Here is a 27,572-nt window from a genome sequence, read left to right as displayed (position 1 = left end):
ACCTCACTGACCAATCCCCACTACTTCCTGCCTGCATTCACCTACCCCCCACCTTCTATTTATTTCTGAGCTCCCTCCTGCCTCCGTTTCAGAAGAAGAGACTCGACCCAAAACGTTAACTTTCCTGCTCCTCCAATACTGCCTGGCCTGCTGTGTTCCTCCAGCTCCATGCTTTGTTATCTCTGACTCCAGCATCTGCAGTTCTTGCCATCTCAGAAATGCTAGTAGGCTCTCCTTAAAATTAGCACCCTTTCATTTTAGACACAATTTTTTTTAAAAAAAGTACATGAAAACTGCTTATATAATCATATATCAAAAATAACTTTCTGGTACCCTGAGATCTCAGAATTCTTTCCATTGTAAACTTAAAACTTCTGTTATTTTCTTCAATTGTAAAACTTCGCATATTCTTCTCAGTAAAGCCAAATAAGTCCTTTGAATTTTTTTTGAATAATTGAACTACCCAGGTTTACAGGCAGGCAGAATGGGTCACATGTTTGCCTTCAATTATCTGAAAGTTAAAATGACAGCTCTAAAACTTACTAACTTAACAAACCCCATAATTGTGAGGATACACCTTTTCATTCTTATCTTCCTGTTTCTAATGACTTTTTCAGTACTTACATTGAAGAACCACTATGGCAATTACCGAGCCAGTTCTGTACAAATGAACACCAATAGAAGGAATCATCAATTCTGGCTGCTTCCGTGACCATTTTGTTTCAAGCTGCTGAAATAACAGCACCAAACTTTTTCAAAATTCATGTCATAAGGACTGTGTAAATTAGATTGTTAAAATTGGAAACAACACAATCTACAAATATTAGACATCTGTGAAACTCCAGCAAGCAATTATACCGCTGATGACTTCGGAAAACTGACAATCTGTCTGGATGCAGACAATCCATCCAAACTGCCTCAGGTTGAATGACAAAGTTTGCAGCCTCGGCATTGATTTTGATCCAGGCTAACTGTCTCAATTTATATTCTCTTAATTTGCCTTCACAAGCCTCCCAAGCAATATCTGTCTCTGCTCCACCTCGGCTCATTTGCTGCTGGAGCGTTATATATTGCCATTCTCACTTTGGATATGATTATTTGAATATTTTCTTGGCTCACTTCCCATTGTTGGGTCCGATTTTTATGCCAAACTAGCAGGTTGACAACACAAGAACAATAGATGAATTGAAAGAGCTGGATATCCTCAGGACTTGATATCCTGTGTTCAGAGGGAAAGCATGTTGATAAGAAATCGATGGGATACTCCAAAGCTAATAGGCGTGCCTGAGATGAGAAGCCATTACAGGAGATTTCTTGGCTTAAATAGGACACGTAAAAGTGGAACATGGAAAGTGAGCCCAATGCAACATGAGAAAGGGTAGTGGGCATTGGAGAGTGAAGTGTGATCAGCTGTCAATGGATGTGGACACGATGAGAAGGAACAGTGCACATTTGTCACAGGTATTATGGGAGATATTGTCTGTGACTTTGAAAAGTGCCCTTTCAATGTTGTTAAGAGCGGTGGAAACCTGATAGGAGAGTTTCAAGCATGATGTTGCAGAAAAGTTGACATCAGAGTTGGTTGACAACAACACCTTGGGGAGGAAAAGAGAGGATGTGAAAATAGGGTAAGTGTTTGGAAAGGTAGCATTTCTAAGGATTTCATGGGAAGAGGGACAGTAGCAGAGGAGAGGAAGCATTTGCAATATCAGCCATCAGCCATCCAGTAGCCAGTAAGCTGAGTTAGGTGACAACGAGCTGACTGCGAACAGAGTCAAGAGATTGGATATGAGGTATGTGGGCAGGATGAAAGCAAAGAGACCATAAATGAAGACAGGAGGGAAAAAAAGCAGAAGGATCATATAAATTGAGAGCTGAAAGAGCTAGAAACATGGGGGAATCTGAGCTTTTTGAGAAAGGGGAAGTGAGGGAATCTGTAGACGTTGCTGGGCAGATACTGCCAGTTCACAAAGTTCATGAGATTTGTATTTGGGGAACTACAATCATACCCTTAGTGTATCAGCTGGCTTGCCACAGTAATGTGATCTCTATCTCTGCTGTCCTTGAGAGTCAATGAATACATATCATTCAAAACATGATGTCAAAGTACAGCTCTGAAAGATATTTAAAATAAAAACAGCATGGAAGAAGTAAAAGGAAGAAAAAAGTTGTGGGTGCTAATGAATGAAAGATGGGTGATATCAGATTTGGTCCCCTAGTTTAATTAGAAGAGATTGAATCCAAAATTTAAACTCTTAATTGCGACCCAAGCACCTCTGTCACAGATACCAAACGTGAGGTGTGAACAGGACAAAATTCAATTCAGATGGTTTTTCACTTCACCCAATTTCTATCCTTTTCCAATGTGACTCATGCACTGACCAATCAATAAGAAGGAACCCATGTGTTCTCTATGGCTTTCTCATGAGTCTTTATAGTTTTGTTCCACATGAACAGCAATTACTGCACTCTGGAAAATTTTATTTGACTTTACTTCCATAGAATGTTGTCTTATGACAACCAGGCAAGTGTACTATGAACTTGTCATATTTATCCAGGGGATCGTAACTTAAGTTTGAACATTATTTAGTAGTTTACAATTTGAACCCTGTAATCATTTTTTGTTTGACAGAAGGTAAAGTTGGTCCTTTAGAGGGGCTAATTCTTCCTTCTTGAATTGCACAATGCAATGCGCATAAGCAATCAGATAAAAACACTTTATTTTCACTTCTCCTACTTTGGGGCAGTTGGCCGTAACTGTGCCATTCCTGTTGCCATCTATATTGAAAACTGATAACACAGCAAAGACCAGAGATCAAAGCTTGCTGCCGCTATATGGCACATTGCCATACCAGAACATATTTTTTCAAGTTAAATGTTGACTCAGATTATCACTTGATTGTCTACTTGATTTGTTTGTCATTCTTTAATTGCTTTCAAAACTCTGTCAGCGAGTTAAATATAACTTTTTCTATTTATCTTAATTTTTTTGTGAATTAAAGTTCGCGGTGTGGTGACTACCTGGCTTGAAATGAAGCAAAATGAGCTGAACCCTTCACTGAAGGTTTATTCACATGGTAGTTGTCTATTCAACCTTTTATTTGACTTAGACCATGATAGGATGTTTTAAAAAAATGAGAACAAGTGCTCTTTGAATATGATTATTTGCAAATAAGACAGTTGAGTTATACTCATTTACTGTCTTTCATAATCTCTGGATGTCCCAAAGTGCTTCAAAACCAATGAGTGTTTTGAAGTGTAATCACTGTTGGAATGTGAGGAACACAACAGCCTATTTGCAAGCATTAATATTTCACAGATAGCAATGTGATACTCTGTTTTAGTGACTTTGGTTGAAGTTTTATTGTTGATTCAGGATAAACTCCTCTACTCTTCAGAATAGTGCCATGGGAGTTTTTATATCCACTAGTGAAGCTTCACAGCACTTTGGTCTCCCATTAGCAGCCTTCCACCTCATGAGTACTGGTGGCCAATGCTATGTAAATTGTCTCATTGTGTGGTTCATGAGCCCACTCTGGCATCATGATCACAGTCCATTTGTGACAGAGAAGGTCAGAGTTCATGATTTGTGAGCAGCTGAGTTTTCATTTCTGCTTGACCTTTCTAATACCCTCCCAAACAGTCAGCCTCCAAAGGACCACATCTGTTAGCTTTCAGTGTTGATGCCTGTCATCCTCATATTTCAATTACAGATCTCCTTGTCACCGAGGTATGTCCAACAAGTTGGGATCCAGAGACCAGTTTGACGTACAGGAGGCCTTTGAGTAGACAACAGTTATCCATCCAATGAACAGGTATTGTTGGCTTAGCCATGAGTGTAAGTGTCCACCAAATGTGAGATTCTAGTTATGATACACATAAAGCAACAAACAACAATTCCATTTCCTTTGATAGGCTTTCATCCACTCTACACAGGTGACAACAATCCATAGCAATGGAATAATGTAAGTGACTACATCAATACTCAATAGCTTTCTCAATATCTGTATTTCATACTGGTCTGCTGTACTGTCAGTGTTTCAAGGTGCAGCAGACTGGGGAACTGGCTGCCAGCTAACAATGGCTAACCTTTGGAGTCTGGCTATTAACATGAGTGAAGGATCTGCAACAAGGGATCGAATGAAAACACATTACTCATGATGCTGCTAAAATACATGTAAGATATACATAAAACATGTTGGAATATAAAGAACAAGAGGTCAACCAAGGGGAACTTGATACAATTCAATAACAACAGATGCAGCTAGATACAAAATTCAATGACAGAGTGGGATGGTTCAGTTCAGTTGCTGCTTTATGCTGCTGAGTAACACAAGAAGAATGATAATAATTAAGGCGGAGTAGTTCAAGCATTATGTACAACCAAACAGCTAAGGTTGTTTAACCCTAAGATATAATGCAATAATTGGTCATCTGGCCCGTGTAGATATGTTTCTTGACATGTTTATTTGCTAATTCAGTTGAGAAGGTCAGAAATCACATACCACCAGGTCATAGTCCAACAGTTTTGTTTGAAAACACGAGCTTTCAGAGCCTCAATAACAAAGTGTGAAGCTGGGTGAACACAGCAGGCCCAGCAGCATCTCAGGAGCGCAAAAGCTGACGCTTCGGGCCTAGACCCTTCATCACAGAGGGGGATAGGGAGAGGGTTCTGGAATAAATAGGGAGAGAGAGGGAGGCGGACCGAAGATGGAGAGAAAAGATGATAGGTGGAGAGGAGAGTATAGGTGGGGAGGTGCAGTTGTTTATTGCGAATCGAGCGGAGGTGTTCTGCAAAGCGGTCCCCAAGCCTCCGCTCGGTTCGCAATAAACAACTGCACCTCCCAATCGCGAACCATTTTAACTCTCGCTCCCATTCCTTAGACAACATGTCCATCATGGGACTCCTGCAGTGCCACAGTGATGCCACCCGAAGATTGCAGGAACAGCAATTCATATTTCGCTTGGGAACCCTGCAGCCCAATGGTATCAATGTGGACTTCACAAGCTTCAAAATCTCCCCTTCCCCAACTGCATCCCAAAACCAGCCCAGTTCTTCCCCTCCCCCCACTGCATCACAAAACCAGCCCAGCCTGTCTCCGCTTCCCTAACCTGTTCTTCCTCTCACCTATCCCCTCCTCCCACCTTAAGCCGCACCACCATTTCCTACCTACTAACCTCATCCTGCCTCCTTGACCTGTCCGTCTTCCCTGGACTGACCTATCCCCCTCCCTACCTCCCCACCTATACTCTCCTCTCCACTTATCTTCTTTTCTCTCCATCTTCAGTCCGCCTCCCCCTCTCTCCCTATTTATTCCAGAACCCTCTCCCCATCCCCCTCTGTGATGAAGGGTCTAGGCCCAAAACGTCAGCTTTTGTGCTCCTGAGATGCTGCTTGGCCTGCTGTGTTCATCCAGCTTCACACTTTGTTATCTTGGATTCTCCAGCATCTGCAGTTCCCATTATCTCTGGACTATAACCTGGTGTCATGTGATTTCTGACCTTGTCCATCCCAGTCCAACACTGGCACCTCCACATCATAAGGCCTCACTTTTCTGTGAAAATGAACAATGTTGTGTGAGATAGTATTAAGCTGGGAAAAGAGATCAGAGCAGTCAATACAAGATAAATAGACATTTTGAGGCTGCATTGAATTGCTCATGCAATTTAGGCATCTCTGAGACCCTCATGAGTGGCTGCAGGATGATAAAGAGAAATGGCAGAAGTGTGCTCTCCAAAGAATTGCCCTCTCAGTGAAAAGCTCTGGTCAAAGAGACCTAGGGGTGCTAGTACATTGTTCCTTGAAAATAGAGATGCGGGTAGGCGGAGTGGTGAAGAAGACACCTCGCATGCTTTCCTTCATTGGTCAAAATGTTGAGCTTAGGAGATAATGGGAACTGCAGAAGCTTTTGTGCTCCTAGGATGCTGCTTGGTCTGCTGTGTTCATACAGCTCCACACTTTGTTTATTGAGTATAGGAGTTGGGATATCATGTTGCTGCTGCATGGGACATTGGTGAGGCTGCTTCAAGAATACTGTGTACAATTCTGTTTTAATAGGAACGATATTAAACTTGAGAGGGTACAGAAAATATTTAAAAGGATGTGGCCTTAACTGGAGGGTTGAGTTCTAGGGAGGGCCTAAATAGATTGGGATAACACAGTGTGGAGCTGGAGGAACACAACAGTCCAGGCAGCATCAGCGCAGCAGGAAAGTTGATGTTTCGGGTTGGGACGCTTCTTTCTGCCCAGCTTGTTGTGTTCCTCCAGCTCCAAATTGTGTTATCTCTGATTCCAGCACAGGCAGTTCATACTATCTCTGAATAGACTGGGGCTATTTTTCCCCAAAGAGTCAGAGGCTGAGAGGTGATCTCATAAAGGTTTGTTAAACCATGAGGTGCATGGATTGGGTGAATAACCAAGGTCTTTTTCTGAGGGTGGGGGGAGTCTAAAACTAGTGGTCATAGGTTTAAGGTGAGAAAGTAAAGTTTTAAAAAGGACCTGAGGGGTAATTTTTTCACACAGAGGGTGTGTGTAGGGAATGGGCTGCCAGAGGAAGTGGTGGGAGCAGGTCGAATTATAACAATTAAAAGTTATTGGGATGGGTATATGAACAGGAAGGGTTTAGAGGGATATGGGCCAAATGCTGGCAATGATACCCAGGTCAGATTGGGATGTCTGTGTTGGACTGAAGGGTCTGTTTCCCTGCTAAATGACTGTTTGTTTGCTGCTAAATCAGCACAGTATTGCTTCAAAAAACCTTATTGGCATATTCAATGTAAAACATGTACTGCTTGTCTCTGCCTTACTTTGTTCATATCACTATAACGAAACCTATTAATTCAAACTGGAGCCTAAGAGGGAGTCAATAGAGTGATGATACTTCTACAACAACGTGGAAAGCAGAGGTTATCAGCAACCAAGACTAGGATCAGTCCTAATGGCATAAAATACTTGGAGATGTTGATGTCTGATAGCTTGCGGTCTCTGAATCATCGAGTGTGTGAGATCAATTCACAGAGTTTAACAACTAAGATGGAGAACAGTTTATTAAAACACTTGATGACCCTTTACTTGGTTGATGATATGATTCCAGCTGATGATAATACTGAATGAGTTAGACCTTAGTACGAAATCTGGCTTTATAGGCCGTACATTTTATTTTTGCCATTTGGTAACCATAATGGTTAGTCTCTGAACATACTCGTAAGTGGCTGCAATGTTCTTTTACTTAAAAAACACAGGTCTATTGCACAAAAGAAAAAAAAACAAAGCTGAGAAAGATCTTCACATAAACAGCAAAAAGCTTTCTTCAGCAATATCATTTATACACATTCAACTCCTGTGAAGCATGTTAACGGTTTTACTCAATGGACTCTTTCCAGTGCTTTTCTTTGGACTGCTGAAAAAGTTTAAGTCCTCTTTCTTTCTTAAAACTTCTAATAGCCTGCAAACTTCTTTCTAATTTGGACAGTCCAAAAATTTCCACCAACCTTTGCAACCTTGGGATCTCTACAGTTTAAATTCTCATAGTGCAGACCAGCAATGTCGCGGCTTTGACCAACTGACAATTGCTCTTATGCCACGATGACTTCTCTTCGCCTGAACTCAACTTACCAGTAGCCTCTGACCATCTGTCATTCTGTATGTTATAAAAGTTCAACTTTGAAAGTTATTCATCACTTAACTTCCCAGGTAGCTGATCCATTCATTAAACTTGATACACATGCTTCTTTGGAAAAACTTTCTTTAATTCAAGGCCCAGCTTGGTATCTGGAGCTGCACTTTACTGCCGCTCATGAGCTACCACCTAACACTGCATTAAAGAATTCAACCATCAAATGTATGCAGTGGGCTGTCAGAGCCTGTGGCAACAACTCTAACAGCTTTGATAACAACTAAGACTGCAGACGTTACTGTGACTTGTAGCTATCTAACCTTGAAGAAGAGCAGGATTGGCTGTACTCTGTCATATCACCCCTGCGCTCTTCTTCGGCAAACTGACACTTGTGTTGAAGTGCAGAGCCATCATGGAAAGGTCCCCCTCTCTGGATGACAATATGCCTGTTCCAGCTGAAATGCTAGAACTTGTAATTTGGCCATCTGAGGTACAAGCTCCTGAAGGTCACCCAAGATGCAATGTGATGTGCTCTTATTGGATGTAAAAGAGTGACCTTTACGTTTTGTATGTGTTTGCTGACACAGATGCCACTCCAATCAGTGTCCATTTGTTATTCTGAAATGACTTCTTGGGCTGTGATACATTCTGACCCACTGTAACGTTCAATGGTGCCATTATGTTTTATTCATATACCTGTGCTTTTGTTTGTACTGCTCAAGGTGAAGGAGGATATTGCTAGGTTTTGGAACAGTTATTGGAATAGTTTTTCACGATTGTCATTCAATACTGAGCCAACATCAGTCACTTTTCGGTCAGGGACACAAAGGGTCAGGTAAAAAATGAAAACTTGTATTAGAATTGCTGTTTATAACTGAGTCCTAACATTTCTCTGAGATCAACAACTCTGGCTGCTTGCTGCCAGTTATGTTTTTATGCTTTTTATGAACACCTCTTTATCAAGGTTCTTCAACTTCTAAATTTTGAATTGTTGAGTTCCTAACTTTCTAACTGTCGTGACTGATAAAATAACTTTGTTGACCTTGATAGCAATTATAATGTCATGGGTCCAAACTGTCAGTATATGATCTACTTGTTACTAGAATCCTGGGGTGGCTTCATCGCCACCAGCCTAACGATATTAGTCTAAATTACCAATCACCACATAAAGCCTTTGATAAAAAGTATGCTTAATCTTGAATAAGAGTAAATAGATTTATTTCATATCACTTAACAGCTAGTTATATTACATCTTAGATACATGATCTCTTGTGAGACATTAAACTCAGCTTGAGAGCAAGCATAAATTTCTATTAGTTACAGTGACTGCAAAAACTGGTAATGGCTCTTGAACCTTTCTTTAGCTCCTCACAGAAACAGTTTTTTAGAGATAGCTTTTGTTCAACCTGTTCAGAGATGTTATGACACACTTCTGGAGCAAGTGGGTCTTAGATTCGGGTCACCTGGCATAGATGGAGAGTCTATGGATTGAGCTAGTCTCGTGCTGTTACTTGACCCTTTCAGGTACTACAGTTTGAAACACCATCTCTCCTGAATTTTTTTTGTCCTTTTACCAGTTATTAACTTGTCCATACAATTATTCCAATACATAAAATAGGTTTATCACCCTCAGCTGCCCCAAGGAGCTGACTTTATAAATTTAGCCGATATTGATGTTTGACCATTTGAATTATTTGTCCTGATCAAGTATGTAGTGAACTGGGATGACATATGTTTCTGATGTTTGAGGATCGATGCTTTGGCTGTTGATCTCATGCTAGGTTTGATCATGGCTGATCTGGTGGACCGTGCTATTGTTGTGATGGCTTATAATTCTTTAGTGAGATGATACGTCAACAATTTCAGTACACCATTTCCTCTGATGTGCTAGTGAGGCATGACCATTGTTGATTTGATATATGATGCATGCCTGTGCCATCTGACAGAAATTTTGATTCAAACTTTTTGACCTTCTTCCAGACTTATGCCATTGTCTATTTGAGTTAAATCCCTTGTTGTTAATGAAAATTCTGGATTGTACTTTTTTTTTAAATACGCAAGGCTCATTTGTAAATTCAATCATTAAGCACGGAGAGTGCTGAGTTTTTACTTTGCTCCCCACTCATTGATCTGATAGTGAAAAACTACATGACTACAGGAAAGCAATAGTTTTGTCAAGCTGTAGAGAAGTCTGTATTCTTCTTGAAGAGGGTTTAGCTGTTTGTATTTCAGATTTCTCCATTTGACCAAGAGCACATTGGTGAACAGTTAATGTGCTGGAACCCTGAAATGTTCACAAAGGCTCCTGAACCTCTCGTTGGCAAATACATTTTCCTATGATCTGGCAAGAAATACAGTAAGGACCAATGGTTCTCTTCTTTTGTGACTCTGTATGTCACATATTTGGCAATTATCAGATCTTCAATCTGGTTCATGTTCGTGACACCACAAGAGGGAGAAAGAATGGGGTTGTACTTGTCAGTGAGTGTTAACCATCCCAATATGTTTAGTGGGCAGCGTAGCTTTGTGCTTGTTGTGCCATTACAATGCCAGTGAGAAGCAATGTCGGATTGCCAACACTTATCCAGCTGCTTTTCAAAGATGATGCAGTGTTTTGACAGATATCTCCTCAGTGGTGTGTTGTTCTCGGATCATAAAATGGGGTGGAAATCAATTGTGAGAGATGCCATGGGGGAAGGTAGGTAATTATGAAATGATTTTGGTCCAATAAAGTTTCAATTAAACAATTAAAAAATCATCTTTCCCTTCACAGTACTGTTTTTAATAAACTCTTTTGCTGCTTTTAATTTTGCCACATTCATTTAATGAGCTACACAGTCCTGCTATCTGTTTTCAAACAATTGTTATTTTTTAAAAAGACTTTTCTCACTGCTTTCCTAATATTTTTAAATGTCAGCATTTTAGCTCCTCAACCTGGAATGTTTCCTGCAATGGAAAATTTTTCAGCCTTCCTCTTGGGGGCTTAACCCACTTCAGGTGTTCAATATGTTGTATTTATTTCATTTAATTTCAAACTTTCTCCTGTTGTTGCTCTGACAAGAATCTCTGAAGCCTGCACAGGCTGTTTTCAATATTTTTCAGTATTCATAGCTGTTTTAACTTATCACAGGTAATGCTGGTACTGTTATCATTGCTTCTGGCTGTTGCATTCACAGAAGCTGACTGAAGCTGTGTGCTTTTGAGCTGCTGAACAGAAAGATACTTTGGAACTATGATGTCTTTACCTTTACATAAAGATAAGCTTGATTTTTCTGACTGGAATTTTTCTCCTTTTTCTCCTCAGATGGAAGTGGCTTTAGTAGAACTGATAATTTATTTAGGTTATCCCCATCAGTGGGACCATTGTAGAATGCGTGGCTCCAAACTGCCAGTATAGGATATTAGTATGACTGAGAACTCTTGGCAGATTCACTGCCACCAATCCCTCCTGTTGCTATAAATCTAAGCTGATACAAAGTGGGGAAGAATGCTCAGATGAAGTTTTTGGCAGTAGAAATTAATAGCTGATAACAGTATATCTTAGGTACAATATAATCAAATCTCAATCTAACAGTAAGTGCACATTGCTGGTACATACACAAAAATACCGAAGAAGACAGACCCTGAAAATGGGGGCCAAGACATTTGAACATCTTTTAAGCTCCTCCCAGGAACCATTCTTCAAAACCTAAGGGCAGAGTTTATTGTGTGATTCAATTAACCCTTTCAGCTCTGGATGTGAGTTTGCTCGCTGAGCTAGAAGGTTAGTTTTCAGACGTTTTGTCACCATTCTAGGTAACATCATCAGTGAGCCTCCGATGAAGCGCTGGTGTTATGTCCCACTTTCTATTTATCTGTTTAGGTTTCCCAAGGAGTTATTGGTTGGTTCACGACATAACATGTCCCATAATGCTCTAAAGGAGCAATTATCAAACAAAATTTCACACCAAATCACACATGGAGTTAGTAAGGCAAAATTCAAGTCAAAGGAGTTCTGTATTAAGCAACATTTTAAGATCAGAAAATAGAGATGAGGAGATTGTGGAAAATAGCAATAATGTAGTGTTAAATTCAAGGGCATTTTATCAGTTGAAAGTATGGCATGCAATGATAGAGTGATTAAAATCTGGGAATCTCAAAGTGTCAGCATTCGAGGATGCAGATACCTTGCAGGATCATAGGACAGGGTGAGATTACAGATTCAGAAAGGACAAGGCTGTGGAGGATGAAACCTTTACTACCAAGGAAACTGTGAGTCAGTGAGAACAGGACTAGTAAGGAATTATGATTTGTTGCAAGTTAAGATAGGGGCAACACAGTTTTCTGTGATCTCAAATTTATGGAGGGTACAACCTGAACAGGCCAGCTCAGAGTGTGTTAGATTTGTGATGTTGAGAGATAACATGGCTCAGGGTTTCAGCAGCAATGAGCTGATGCAGGGGTGAAGTCAGGTGACATAACGGATGTGTAAGTAGATGGTGATGGTGGCCGGATAAGGGGTCAGAAGCACGTGATGGAGTCAAATCAGGCATTAAGGTTTGGAATTGTCCAATATTTGAGAATTGCCAACGAGAGGGATGGAGTCAGTATTGTTAGGAAGTGGAGTTTGTAGTGAGATCTGCAAACAATAGCTTTGGTCTTCCTACTAATTATTTGGAGGAGATATTTGTTCATCAAGTATTTCATGACAGTCAAGCAGCCTCATAATTTCAAGGCAGTGAGGGACTGAGAGAGTGGTGCTGTAGTAGAGCTGGGCATTGTCAGCATACAGTAAAAATTTGACGGTATTTTGAGAATATGTCACTGAAGGGCAATGTGTAGATCAGAAATATGTTTTTGGCCCTGCCATAATGCAAAAGCAGCTTTTACAAAAGTTATAAATGGTCTTCAATGTGACTGAGACAAATGTAAGCTACTCATGAAGCGCAAGTGCAAAAAGAAATTTTACGCTCCCAGCTGATATTATTACCAGACAAGGCAGATCCCAGACTAAAACCTGGCTTGATAGATCATATTTTATTTTGCTTTTATTTAATAAGGTGGTCTTTTACTAAAACACAAACATACAAACTGCACATTTGGCTTTAACAATAAAGCAAAAGTTTATTACACATCAGAAATGAACATAAAATAAAATAATAAACTATTTACACACAATTTTAAAAAATTTAAAGCATTTCATAAAATACAATCTTAACTATGATCTTCAATTTATAGTACTCAAATGCTAATAATAATTCCTTTCTCGATCAAATCTATAGAAGTTTAACTTAACTGTTTTGATCAATTTCTGGCCTTAAGAGTTCAAGAGCCTCTTTTTGGATAATTGATACAACTGATCTTAGACTTTCTCAGCTTCAAATAACCCTTTTAGGGTCATAAGCAAACACTTTTGTTCTGGAAATTGCAATTTAAAACCCTTACAATGAAGTAACTTATTTCCTAACTGTTCTGAAATATGTCATTTCTTAAAGAGAAATCATATGTTTACATTTGCTTCAATGGGACTTCTAAGCCACAGACGTTTCCACAAAGTGAAAGAAGACATCCCTGAATCCTCTAAACGAAAAGCAATATAAGGCTTCTCAATGTTTAGTCTATCTGAGTAAACTTTCACAATACATATTCCCATTACCACTCCAGGAACTCTCTCATACTATCATAGAGTCCCGACCTGAAATATCGACATTCCTGCTCCTCTGATGCTGTGTTCCTCCGAGTCCACACTGTATCAACTCTCATACTGATGTTATTTTTAACAATCGTGGCGGCAGAAATACTGACAAGTCAATCATTAGACTCACACACATACATTTCCACATATAGTCGCATATCAATACATCCATGGTATGTACTTATTAATAGCAGCATAGAGTGCAAGAACAATGAAGAGATGTTGTACTTGTACATGACACTTATCAGACCTCATCCAGAGTATTGTGTACGGCTGTGGGTGCCATAATATAAGGATGATGCAAATGCATTGGAGAGGGTCTAGAAGCGACTAAAATTTCCAGGTATGAGAGATTTCAACTGTGAGAATAGATCTAAGTTGGGACTGTTCTCCCTGGAGAGAAGGTGGCTGAGAGGAGATCAGGTTGTTGTTTTCAAACACATGAGCTGGCTGGACAGAGTACACAGGGTGAAGCTTTTGCTACTTGTAACATAAAAAAGGCGTGACGGGGATTTGATGTGATGTGCAAATAAAGCAAGGGCAAAAACCTTTTCACACAGCAAATTGTTAAGATTTGGAACACACTACCTAGAATGTGGCGCAGTCAGTTTCAATTGAGGCATTCGTGCAGGCATTGGATGTTTATTAGATAGAAATGGCATGCCTTGATATGAGGTAAAGGCAGGAGATTGGCACTAGATAACGAAGCAGGATGAGATAACAAAGCTGGTGTGGACACAATGGGCCAAATGGCTTTGTTCTGCACCATCATAATTCTGTGACATAAATCACGCACCTGCTTTGACATTTCCCAAAGAAAGGTTTGCCCTCTGGTTGCACATTAGACAAGTCTGATTACAGTCTCACAATACATTATTGAAATATACCTTCAATCATAGAGACTCACAATAATCAAAGAATACGTTACTGGAACCTGATCATCATTGTAATAAACTGGTATTTTGTTAATATAAATTCTTCAATAGGACTGGAAACGAGTTTGTCATTAGTATCATCAGTTATTCTGGAATCAGTCAACAGAAAGCATAAAAAAGAAAAAATGTTGAAAAGTTTTTGGTTGACTGATAAGGAACAATATTATTCTTAACATGGCTTCATGTTTCAATCCAATGAAAATTCAATCTTTGCACTAAGATAGTCGTTTTCAAATTAAGATTATTTAATCCATTCATATTTACCCAAAAACGAAATTTCTATTTTTGGCAGTTATTTTAGACTATCTAGAAATTAAGAAACCACTTCTATACCTCTTTGAACATCAAAAATATAAATGACAGTGATGTAGCTTTGAAGTGCCACATTTATGTTGTGCCATAAGTCTTCTCCACAAGATGATCTTCTGACATTTGCAATCCCACAAGATTCAGCAAATACCAAATGAATGCTTTATGGTTCCCACTGGATAGGAAGACACATCAATGGGTAATTTCTTATGGCTTGGCCTGACATAATTCTGAGTAACCACAAAATAAGGCTGTCAGAAGTCTAAGAGCAGACCATATGCCAGCCCTTTACTAAACAATAGCAGAGGAGATGTGAAAATAATTGTTAATGTCTGGCTACTGATACTTACAAAGACATCTGTATATCATATTCAACCCAAGCGACATAAGGGAGAGGGGATTCATAATGGTAATGTCACCAGAGTGGTAATCTAGAAGCCCAGGCTAATACTCTTAGGCCATAGATTCAAATTCCACCATACAGCTGGTAGAAGTAAAGCTCTGTTACGAGAAATAAAATTTGGAATTAAACATTTCTTATCTACCATTGGTGATGATGACTGTGAAACTCTTGTTGATTGCTGTAAAAAACCTCTCCGGTTCACTGATGCTCTTTGTCACAGCCAGAGTCACAGTGGGAATGGTTTCAGGGCCCACTAACGTATACAGTTCCTAGGCAAATTATGTCTCTAAAACCCTGACATCATTTTTGTCTCTATCTGTGTTGTTACCACCAGTTGCATAACTTGCCTGAAAACCAGATAGGCCAGGGCACAATCATTTCCAGTCGGGTTTAAAGAACCTCAGCTGTAACCATAGAAAACTGGAAGGAGTTCTGTTGTTGCGGTCATGCAGGTGTTTTTTGATTCACATTCACCCTGCCTCTAGAATGCACAGCTCCTGCTCAATCTCAATTCTTCGACACTTGGCCTTCAAGGTGCTAATATTGGCCCTTCAAGATTGGCGTCCCACTAATTCCATATCCATGAGACTGGAACACTAAATTTGAATCGGCTTCCTACTGGTCCCATGAGCCTTGATACCTATTCATCCAATAAAAATCTCAACAGAAAATTGTTGCCAATTCTTTCACGTATGATTTGTTTCATCACAATATGATTTAGAACATTGAATACATTGTTTCGATGAAAAATATCCCACAAAAATTCAAATAGTAATCCAATGTCATTATTAAAAATTAAAGGTTTGGGATTTTTACTGCAAATCTTTTCAAGATTTAAATATCTGCAAATATCTAAATATTATAAACTGAAATTTTACAGCCTTTTATTTACCAGGATGTTGCCAGGTATGGAAGGTTTGAGTTACAAAGAAAGGCTGGGTTTTTTTTTTCACTGGTGCGTAGGAGGTTGAGAGGCGACCTTATAGTAGTTTATAAATAATGAGGGGTATAGACAGAGTTATCGAGTCATGAGGTCATAGAATCATAGAGATGCACAGCATAGAAACAGACTTTTGGTCCAACTTATCTGTGCTGACCAGATATCCTAAATTAATGTGGTTGCATTTGCCAATATTTGGCCCATAGCCCTCTAAACCTTTCCTTTTTATGTACCCATCCCGTTATCTTTTAAATGTTGTAATTGTATCAGCCTCCACCACTTCCTCTGGCAGGAAAAATAGCCCCAGCCTCTTTATAGCCTAAACCCTTCAATCCTGGCAACATCCATGTAAATCTTAAGTGACGCCTTTCAAGTTTCACAACATCCCCCCTAATAGCAAGGAAATCAGAATTGCACGCTGTATTCCAAAAATGGTCTAACCAATGCCCTGTACAGCCACAATTTGACCTCCCACCTCCTATAGGCAATACACCGACTGATAAAGGCCAGCATACCGACACCTTCTTCACATCCTGTCTACCTGCGACTCTACTTTCAAGGAACTATGAACTCACACTTCAAGGTCTCGTTGTTCAGCAACACTCCCCAGGATTTTATCAGTAAGTGTATAAGTCCCTAGCCTTTCCAAAATGCACACCTCACATTCACCCAAATTAAACCTCATCTGCCATTCCTCAGTACACTGGCCCATCTGATCAGTGTCCCTTTGTACTCTGAGATCACCTTCTTGGCTGTCCACTACACCACCAATTTTGGTGTCATCTGCAAACTTACTAACCATACCTCCGATGTTCACATCCAAATTATTGATATAGATGATGAAAAGCAGTGAACCCAGCAAAGATACTTGCAGCAGACCACTGGTCACAGGCCCCTAGTCTGAAAAGCAACCCTCCATCACTACCTTCTGTCTCCTACCTTTGAGCCAGTTCTGTATCCAAATGATTAGTCCTCCCTGCATTCCATGTGAGTGAACCTGGCTAAACAGTGTACCATGTGGAATCTTGTTGAATGCCTTACTGATCTCCATATAGATCACTTCCACTGTACTGCATTCATCAATATTCTTAGTTACTTCTTCAATAAACTCAATTAAGTTAGTGAGACCCAATTTCCCATGCATAAAGCCGTGTTGACTATCCCTAATCTCTCCTTGCCCTTACAAATGCGTCTCAAGTAAGAAAATAGTACAATTTTAAAAAGTAATATGATTATATTTTTCAGCAACTTTTAATGTATTTGACAGAACTGATGTCTGTGGTTTGATGAATCTCTCTTGCTTTGATGTCTGATGCATCACATCTCATGACCGGACAAGTCAATTGTCTGTTGAAGTTTTTTTTGTTTACAGATCATGAATTTACAACATTCCAATTGAAATGTCCATTAAATAAAACCAAATAAAATCTTATTGCTAAAATGAAACAAAGAGTTGGAGATCAGAAACAAACAGAACCAGAAAGTGCCCTTCATCACTGGATGTTAACTCTACGTTTGATCTCCACAGAAGCTGCCAGACTGGTTGAGTTTCTCTGGAAATTTCTGTTTTTGTTCATCTTAAAATCCTATCACTAATATTTCTGCTCATTGGTGTACTATTTAGTCATGCAAATCTGTTAAATAATTTTTAAAATGTATGTATGGATTGAATTTACAAGTAACGTGAAGTAACTTGGGGATATATTCAGACCGTGTAGGCATCTTTGATCCTTGCTTTAGGAAGAACTCAGTCCTGAATGGTACACACACTATAATGGTTATAATCACATGACCTCCACAAGCTGGCTCCTTGTATATGTGTGTTTGATGATGCTGTTGGAATGTGGTGTGTGGGAGTTGGGGACTGGTTTTGAGAGAGCAGAGCCCAGTTCTTTCATGTAGACCTGGGCAAGATCTTGTGCAAAGTGCCTCTTATAATCGCAGTGGACTCACCCAAGGAGGCCGCTGCCATTAGACCAAAAGACCATAAGAAATAGGATCAGGAGTAGACCATTCAGGCCCTCAAGCCTGCTCTACTATTCAATAGGATTATGGCTAATCTGACATTCCCCACATCCACTTTGCTGCCCTTTTCCCATAATTCTTGATTTTCCAACTGATCAAGAATCTGTCTATCTTAGCCTTAAGTATACGCAAGAGGTTCTTCCCCCATAGCTCTCTGTGGCATGGAATTCTAAAGACTCCCAAACCTCCAAGATCATCCAAGTGAAGCTTCTTTGAACTGCCTCCAATGAAATAAGGGGACCAAACCTGCTCACAATTCTCAAGACATGGTGTCACTCACACCTTGAGCACTTGCAGTAAGACTTCCCCATTCTTGTAATCCTCATAATCCACTCTATGAAAGAAGAAATTCTGAGTTATAGTCATCAGATTTCTAATGAACAATCTCTTGTTTATATTTTGATGGAGGAAAAGCACTGCAGCATGGAGGAAACTATTTGAGAGGGATAGGTCCAGCACCATATTGCCCCACCCTATAGACTGAACAGTCCTTGCTAATCTTCTGGGGAGGTCTGTATTAAAAATGGAGGTCCATATCACATCAGCTGAGCTGCACCACCTTTTGCGCAAAGTTATGCAGTCAAGATCATCTCACCAAACAGTTAAGCCTGCAGCAGCAAAAATATCTATTGCAGTCCAGCCTTACACCATACATTCATTTTAAACAATGTAGAGATCTGTGTGTTCTCATCTAGGATGCAGCACGGGCAGTGTAGTGGTGGCTGACAACTTCTTTTAGTGCTCAAGATTGTTCATTTCATTGACAAGAATGGTGAGTAGAACAGCCGAGTAGAACTTACTGTTGTTTTCCCTTGTTGGGTTCCCAGAGTGCGTCATGAATAGATGGCATCCCTGTAGTTTTCAAAACTACTGTAAGCTATCGCAAGCATTTTGAATGGAAAGAGCTACCACATTTTGAATATACAGATGGGTTGTTACCAGGTGCAAAGAAATCTGTATGTCAGTGCCAGAATTTCTGCAAATTATCATTAGCACAATTGCATTCAGAGATACTAGATCTTTGGCCTCTACGGGTGATTCAAAGTGCCCAGGTAGACTGTGGGCAACAAAACACATCCTTGCTGCCATGAGTCATGAGATAAAACTCTGTGAATTACATAGCCACCTCCTGAGAAACACAAAATGAGGATTCTATAACAATTGCCATTGAGACATCTACATTATCTTAAATGTCCAGATTTAATGATTTCATAGATCTGGAGAAGTTTTGCAATATGCCTTGAGTGGGCATTGTACAACACTATCTTGGTATATCATACACAAAACACAACCTAAAATGGTTTGAATTTGGACATTCCTGGGCGCATAGCTGCTTTGGAAGCAGAAGATCTTGGAGTGGACCATCAAGAAGATTGTCATTTCAAAATTTACCATCTTGATAAAATGTTCCATTTGTAACTATTGTCTTGGCTCCATTCCCCCTGCCTCATGTAAACAGTTAGTGTAAGTTGAATTCAGTAAGTATCTGGAATTAAGAATCTAATGGTGACCATTGTTGATTGTCAGAAAAACCCATCTGATTCACTAATGTCCTTTAGGGAAGGAAACTGCAATCCTTACCTGGTCTGGCCTACATGTGGTTCTAGACCCAAAGCAATGTGGTTGACTCTCAACTGCCCTCTGAGCAATTAGGGATGGGCATTAAATACTGCCTGGCCAGAGACACCCTCATTCTGTAAATGAATAAAGAAAAAATTAAATGAACATTCTGGGATGATGCAGCTCGTGTTGGCATCACATTTTTATGCATTTTTGAACTGATTAGAAAATAAATGGAATTTTTGATGTGAGGAATTGTTCTACATGTACTGCTATGTTTTAATGCTTTGTAAAACCATTCATTCTACTATTTAAAGTTCATTCAAATTGAAAAAGGTGGCACTTGTGGTGCAATGGTTTTGTCCCTATCTGTCAGCCAAAAGGTCTACGTTGAAGTCCCATCTGCCTTGGAGATCATAACATGCTTACTTAAAAATACTTTACACGTTGGCAATTGCATGTAAATAGGCAACTAAGAAAAGCTCCTGAGCATAAAAACAACCAGTCAAATCATTCATGAGATCACAAGATATAGAGCTGGATGAACACAACAGGCCAAGCAGCATCAGAGGAGCAGGAAAGCTGACTTTCGGGTCTAGACCCTTCTTCAAAAATGGTCTCCAGCATCTGCAGTTCCTACTATCTTCTCCAGCATCTGCGGTTCCTATTATCTCTGAATCAAATCATTCAAGTTTGTTTTCAACCTGGCTAAATAGAACTTAGCAACTTTGCCCTCAATAACTAGTGATTCTGATGTTGAACCTCTCATAGGCCAATCATTGTTGTGTTTTAAATGAAGCCCACAAGTAATGCATGCATCAAAATAACCATTTCATTTTTTTTGGATTAATGGGTCCAATAACATAGCTTTCTGCATGACTTGTATGTGGTTTTCTCTTTCTGTTGGGAGGTATAATTTAGTTTCTCTCTGTTTCAGAGCTATCCTTCTCGTCAAACTGAGGAGTTAGACACTGGTTTTACACGTGTGGATAGCATAATTCTCGCTATTGATACGGTTCATTGTACATTGGAGGCTTGAAAAAACACACCAGCTTCATGTTATTCAGAGATATAATGAGGCCTGCCTCTGGGATCAACATTCGTCTCCTGCTCCTCCAGTGAAACCCAAGGGATTTACCTTTGGTGTTGTGCCCTGTGTCCATAAAAACCAGAAAACCGGTGCAGAAGATCAGATTCATCGTTTGTATTCTGAATATTGTTACTATTATCCGACAATTTTGTTCACTTACTGACAATAGTTGATCATCAAACTATAAGATATAGGAGCAGAACTTTGGCATGAGGCTCATTGAGACTGCTCAATGATCATCATCAATATGTTTCTCAATTACATTCTTCTGCCTTCTCCCCAGAAACCTTTGACCCCTTACTAATCAAGAACCTATCTATTTCTGTCATAACTACAATCAGTGACTTGGCCTCCACAGCCTTCTTAATCAATGTGTTCTACAGATTTGCCACTCTCTGGCTGAAGAAATTCCTCCTTATCTCAATTCTAAAAGGATGTCCCTCCACTCTACGTAGTGCCCTTGGGTCTGAGTCTCTCTTATGAGTGGAAACATCTTCTTCACATTCACTCTATCGCAGCCAGTCAGTGTTCTGTAGGTTTCAGTGAGATTCCTTCCTCATCCTTCTAACGTCCACTGAGTACAGACCCAGAGTCCTCAACTGTTCCTGTACCTGTCAAGAATACATACTGCATCATGTCATTACAGTTGTAAGACATGATCCAAATTCACTCAATTTCTTCCCTGGTGATGTGTCAGATCAATTTAACTTTGGACATGAATCATATTTTACATTGTTTCACTATTAATTCACAATGAGATCTCAATTTGAAAATTAAATACCACTTTTTGTGTAGGTTTGTAGGCTTTCTTAGTTTAAGACGTTTCAAATTGGCTTCCACGCTTATAGGGACTTTTCAAACAACTATCAAATAAACACCTAACCATGTACTACGGTAAATCAATAATATTGCTCTACCAAGAGCAAATTCTTGAATTTGAAACCCCATTAATACACAGACTAATTCGCAAGTTGATATTGCAAGATGGAAGGAGCAATGACAAATATGATTGTTGTCCAATTAGCCCCTGAGTGAAGCAAATGAGGCATGTAATGATGATCTGTACTTTCAAGACACAAAAGCAGACCAGCTACAAATTAGCTACCTGCTATTAACATGCCTCATTTTGGCCTTCTTTCCTGACAGCTATCCTGACTGCACAGGGTTAGTTGTGAACTCAGCAACAGCTTCCAAAACTGTGAATAAGTGAAGTCACTTTTCAGACGCTTTTGGAATCCTGACGACACCTGAATTGTATTTTTACGTGGTGGGCCATTGTACAGTCAACATTAGGCATTTCAGTTCTTGAGTAATTAAAGCATCTCTTGGGCCTGAATGAGATGGAGAGGCTAATACTTCACCCCGAGTGAAGCTTCACTATATTTTTAAATGATATTAACATGGCTTTGTGTACGTGCTACCCTATAGGTGCTACATGTTACAGCAGTAGTATGACATGGTCCATATTTGTTAGATGTCCTTCAAATAGGTTATATCCTTCTGGAAGAGTAAAGAAAAATGATACAGCAATATTGGCCAATCCACTCAACCTGCACATCTTTGGACTGTGGGAGGAAACCACTGCAGACACAGGGAGAATGTGCAAACTCCACACAGACAGTTGCCTGAGTGTGGAACTGAAGCTGGGTCCCTGGTGCTGTGAGGCTGCAGTGCTAACCACTGAGCCACCGTGGGGGGAGTGTTAAAACAGTTTACATTTTTAGGCAGGATACAAAGTCAGCTCTAAGTTCTGGGTATAATGGGGTATTTTTGCCAAGAAGCTGATTCGAAGTTGAAGGTTTCCTAATAAGATGTAGTCAGGTAATTTATTGCTGCAGTTAACTTCCTACTGTAACTTCAGTGAAGTATTTTAAAATTGCTTCTAACCTGCCTCTAAATTGGACTTGAGTACCGTAGAGTTCCTGGGGCTTGGAAAGCTGTCCAGGAAATTGTGAGAGTGTTTGAGCATGAGTTCAGATGTGCCTTTAAATTTTTCATTGCCCCATCCAAATGAAAGTTTACTTCTTGCAGCTGGTATCTTGGGTTCCCCTGACAAATACTTTACAGAGCGTTTTTGTGGGAATACAGTTTTTATTTCAGCCTTTAAAGTTTCAAATGTACATTGTCCAGTATGGAGGCACCTTGGGTGTGCCTGATGGAACATCTTGTGAGGAAGGCGTTTATATTAACACCTCGTACTGTGGTGGGATTGGGGATACACGGGAGAGGGACTGAAGACATGGAAATCACTACTTACCTCAGGCAATTTACAGATAGGCTGCAAATTAGTTGAAATTGCCATGGCAAATGATGACAAACATTTTCAATCTCCTTTAGAAAGACCTGCTCCTTGCTTGATCTGTTGGCCCATGTATTACCTATAGCTAAGGAACTGACTAGCCTCAACTTCATCCACATACAGGACGGCAATAATTGAACTCTAGGCAATCAGGACGTGATCACAGCAACCCAAGAGTTTAAATAAATATTTTCAGTAAATAAATAAATGGTACTTTTTCAATTTATTTACAACCAAAAGAAGGTCAATCATATGTGCAGTGAATTTCCTGGAAGTTGTAATATGGCTTTTGTGACTTGGAGCATTTTGTAACATTCTTGATTTCTCTGTTTAAGATGTCAAATTTCTTAAGGTTCCACTCCAGGGAACAAGGAATAACTATTTCAAATGTGCCTCATTACACCTCTGAGGACCCCAGTATAACAGCAGCATTATAAAAAGAGCCACATGACCAGTAGGTCTGTCGTACAACAAGCCATGAGAATGGTAGTGATGTGCTTCAGATGTCCAGATATGTCTGGAACCACTTTGCAGGATCCATCAATGAAGGTATCAGATTCATAGTGATGTATTCTAACTCACATGGAAAAAGGCCCGTAGGCTACATTGGGTTACATTTGTCCGTCCACTGCTTCTTCCCATCAGTGAACTGCGCCAGCTGCTCTCCCTCACTGTTGCCACCTGCTGGTGGAGGTTTCATTATTTAATTCCTGCCATCCTATCAACAAGATAGAGCACATAATGATTGTCTGCTAAGCAGTTGCACCATTACAGGTCCACTTGAGTCAAGGTGGTTAGGATGCTGAATCTACATTCTCTTCCTGCATCACAGATCTTGGAATTCCCTCATTTGGGCTGTTAATCTGATCTAATCAGGGACACCTGGTTGACATAAAGGGGTGAATGTCAAGGATACTGACACTCTAGTGCCTGACTCAGTGAGAAGCTCTGCTATAATCAAAGGCTATATACGTGAAAATAAAGGGTGATTGATGAAGGGGTACTGGCCTACTTTTATGAAAGTACACTTCTCAATTTCAACAATAGTCATCACTATCAACAGCCATCCGAGGCCAGTAACAGTGATCTCTGGTCAGGGCAGGTGTCTTTTCCATTATCAGGTGCCTTGTTTATTTTTGAACTACTTTCAAAACTTGTTACATGAGGTTCCTGGGAAAGATGATTTCTTCATTTCTCTCTCTCTCCATGTCATGAAATAGCTGTTGGAGGACTCCATCCTCCTTCATTATCCTCTTCCAGCAGCCCAAAGTGTTCATGTGGTTTGGACTCCCTCAGCAGCTGGTACTGGATTGATGGGTGTTGAGCCTTTCAGTAATGGTGCAGTGTCCAGATGTTCGCATCAATCAGGTGAAGTTGGCTGAGGTCCCCTTTTGAGCTACAGCCAGTTGTGGTTTCTCTTTTGTCATCTCCCCATCTGAAACTGGTTTGGATCTCACTCATAAGTGAGTGAATGAGGTAACACCAAGTTGAATGCTATTTCAGTTGCCAAAGGGAACCAGGTTGAAGTTCAGCCTTTGACTTGGGGCATGGCATCAGTCATGGCATCAGCCACTGTAGGTTCCCTCCCTAAGGGTATAAACATATGCATTACTTTTATTTGACACATTCCAGATCTGCAGTCAAAAAAACTGAGCAATTCAGCGGCCCACTGGATCTCTGTTTCTCCAAAGCTAGCATGGGGAACATTAACTCTGCTTTGATGTCCACAGATGCTGCCAACCTTGCTGAGTTTCTCCAGCACTTTGTGCTTTTGTTTCAGATTTTCAGCATCTCCAGTATTTTGCTTTTGTTGCAGATGTGAAGCCCAGATGTCAAACTGAATTGGTAGGATTGAGTGTGGATAGCTAATTTCAACCCATTTTGTTGGTGTTTAGCTTTCCTTCATGCAGTTACATCCAAACCAATCCCCAACATAGAAGCTGCCTTCAAATTCACTTGAGAATATATATTATCTTTGTTTCTATTCAGAGTGAAATTTTGCAAGAATAGAAAGTTTGTCTGTTTGCAGCAAAATTTAAATTGTGACAAATGCTCTTCCCCAGTCTACTTTATTCAGAATAAACATTGTTTTGATCAGCATGCATAAATACAAAAATACTTTATTACAAATATAAATAGCATCACAGAATGTAAATGTGTATGCTGCTCTCTGCACTTCCTTCAAAATAAAATGGAAGGATCATGTAATTAATATTCCTGCTGCTTGCAGCAAGTCTCAATGGAATCCATCTGAAAGGTTTGCACATCAAAATCACAATTTCCTACATATTTTAACGTGGATCTATTTGCATATATTTTGGAAAAGAAGAATGATTATTTTTCTACTGTATCTTTCCCATTTTACATTAGAGAGTTGCTCAGGATTCCTGAACCTGCCCTTAACAGAGACTGGAATAGAACATTATTTAAGACAGTTGCATTTTTAATTCTTGCAAAGTTTGTGTAGCTGTGTGCCGGGGTGAGGGTGAAATGATAATCTGCCTCAGGACTGGAGTCAACAGTTGCAATTAGTTACTTGCAAAGAGCGTATTGAAAGGAGTTTTATATTACAATTAATGCTCTCTTCTAATATTTTATAAATTATATGAAACAGATTTTAAACAGACCATGAAAGTAATCATCAATGGAATTGACTCATTTGATTGCTGTTACATTTTCATAACCAAGAAAACAAATTCAGGTTTTGGGAATAAGGTGGAGAAACTTCTGTTACTCAGATGTACAGCATGTCAGATTTGGTGTGAAATCCTTTCTCGCTTTAGGTGGGAATTGTAGCCATTTTCCTCAATAATTGCTGGAAGAAAATAAATCTCTGTAAGGGAAAGCCATAACTTGATTAGCAGTACCTATCTTCCATCACCTCTCAAATTGCGCAAACGTTTTGATTGGTCTCAGAACCAAGTGTTTGGACTGAACAGGGGAATATAGATATTATTGGCCGAAAGGAAAAGATTATGCAGCACTGCAATTTTGTTGACCATACCAAAAAGTGACTTTCTGTTCATAAATAATCGATGTTTATAAAAGCAGATATTTTGGAAATAATGGAGGTTCAAGACTAATAATGAGAGGTTTGTTAAAAATTTAAGAGCAGTCAAGGTTGATTTCCAGAAATATTCATTTGAACAATTCCTGCACAATGTTTAACTGTAGCCTTATGTACATCTAGCATGAGCAATAATTGTGGATCCATAGACACCTACATGCCTGACAAGGCCTGAATAAAGAACACAGTTCTCTCATTATCTTGGAATTCTCTTGTTTGTCCCCATTTGACTCAGGCACAGTGCCTACTTCAGTCACATCAATTGAGGTGAATTACATGCCATTGTTGAGTGGCATGGTGGATTTTGATATCACCAGTTCCACACAAAATAGAACATCATTTTTAATTGAAAAGGAGAATATTTGCAACAAATATTTGGTCCAATATTTAAAACTGAAAATAATGCAGCCTAGGGTAAAGTTAGGAAAGGCCAAAATGATCATGTCCCTTTTCCAGAACTTGATGGCCATGCAAATTATAACTTTGCCAAACAGGTTGGTTTTCATCCTGCAAACCCTTTGGAAGTTGTCTATGGCAGGTGGTAAGACTGAGTAAGTCTTGCGATTAACCAGAACCTTTTGTTGGCTGCAGCATAACAGCTTCCTTATACTAAAAGTCTCCATATGGAATTTTGTACTACAAGCTGTAATCCATAACAAACGCCTTCCTCACTTCAAAGGACTTCCAGGCAAAGAGGAAAGTGACCATGACACTCCAAAGACAACATAAAACTTATGAGTCAAATATATTTCAAGCCAATTCTCAGCAGTAGCGTTCATGTACCTGAATCAGTAGATTGTAGGTTCAGGATCCACTCAAAGACAAGACCCAGCATCTCAATGCAGCACTAAGGAAGTGCTGCAGTGTTAGGATGCTGTATATGAGGTAAGATATTCAAACAAAGAACTTCTCAGCCCTATTAGGTGGGTGTAAAAGATCTGACAGCACTACATAAAGAGCAGGGGAATACTCCTGGCTAACATTAATGATTAACTTGTCTATTTTTTGTCAAGGTAAAGTGTGGCTTAGGCGGTGCAATTGACATTGTCCATATGGGCCGACATAAAGCAGTTGACCAACAGGCTCTTATTAGGAATTTTAGCAATATGTAACTGATGGGGTAAAAAGGAGAAGTAGCAGTGTGGATACAGGAATAGAAAATAGAGAGTTGTAGTGACTTTATTTTCTGATTGCAGGGAGCTATACATTGGAGTTCTTCAGGATTTAGGACGAGCACTAGAATGGTGTTTGATGTACATGAATGTCTTAGATTGTGCATATGGTGCACAACATTGAATTGAATGTGCATGTTGTGCAAAATTTGGAAGTCTTGTAAATAAGGTGGAAAATATTAACTTTCTGTTGCTTAATTATTGGTTAAATTTAAATGCATTGCCTGATACTATGCTCAATTCAATTGTAGTATTCAGAGGGGTATTAGATAATAAATGCTAAAACAGAAAAGGATGCGGACCTAATACAGAAATTAATATACAAATGTAATGAAATAGCCTAGCACTCAGTCGCTGTTTGTTGGCGACAAGTAGCCAAGTGGTGCTGTGTGAGATACTTGCAAGAATTATGCTTTGCGTAGCTTGAAAATACTAGCCCTATAGTTTAGCACTGCTTTTTCTCTCAGGGAAATGCACAAAAA

The sequence above is a fragment of the Stegostoma tigrinum genome, chromosome 12 (assembly GCF_030684315.1).
Source record: "Stegostoma tigrinum isolate sSteTig4 chromosome 12, sSteTig4.hap1, whole genome shotgun sequence".
NCBI lineage: Eukaryota > Metazoa > Chordata > Chondrichthyes > Orectolobiformes > Stegostomatidae > Stegostoma > Stegostoma tigrinum.
Note: the sequence above shows the minus strand (reverse complement) of the source record.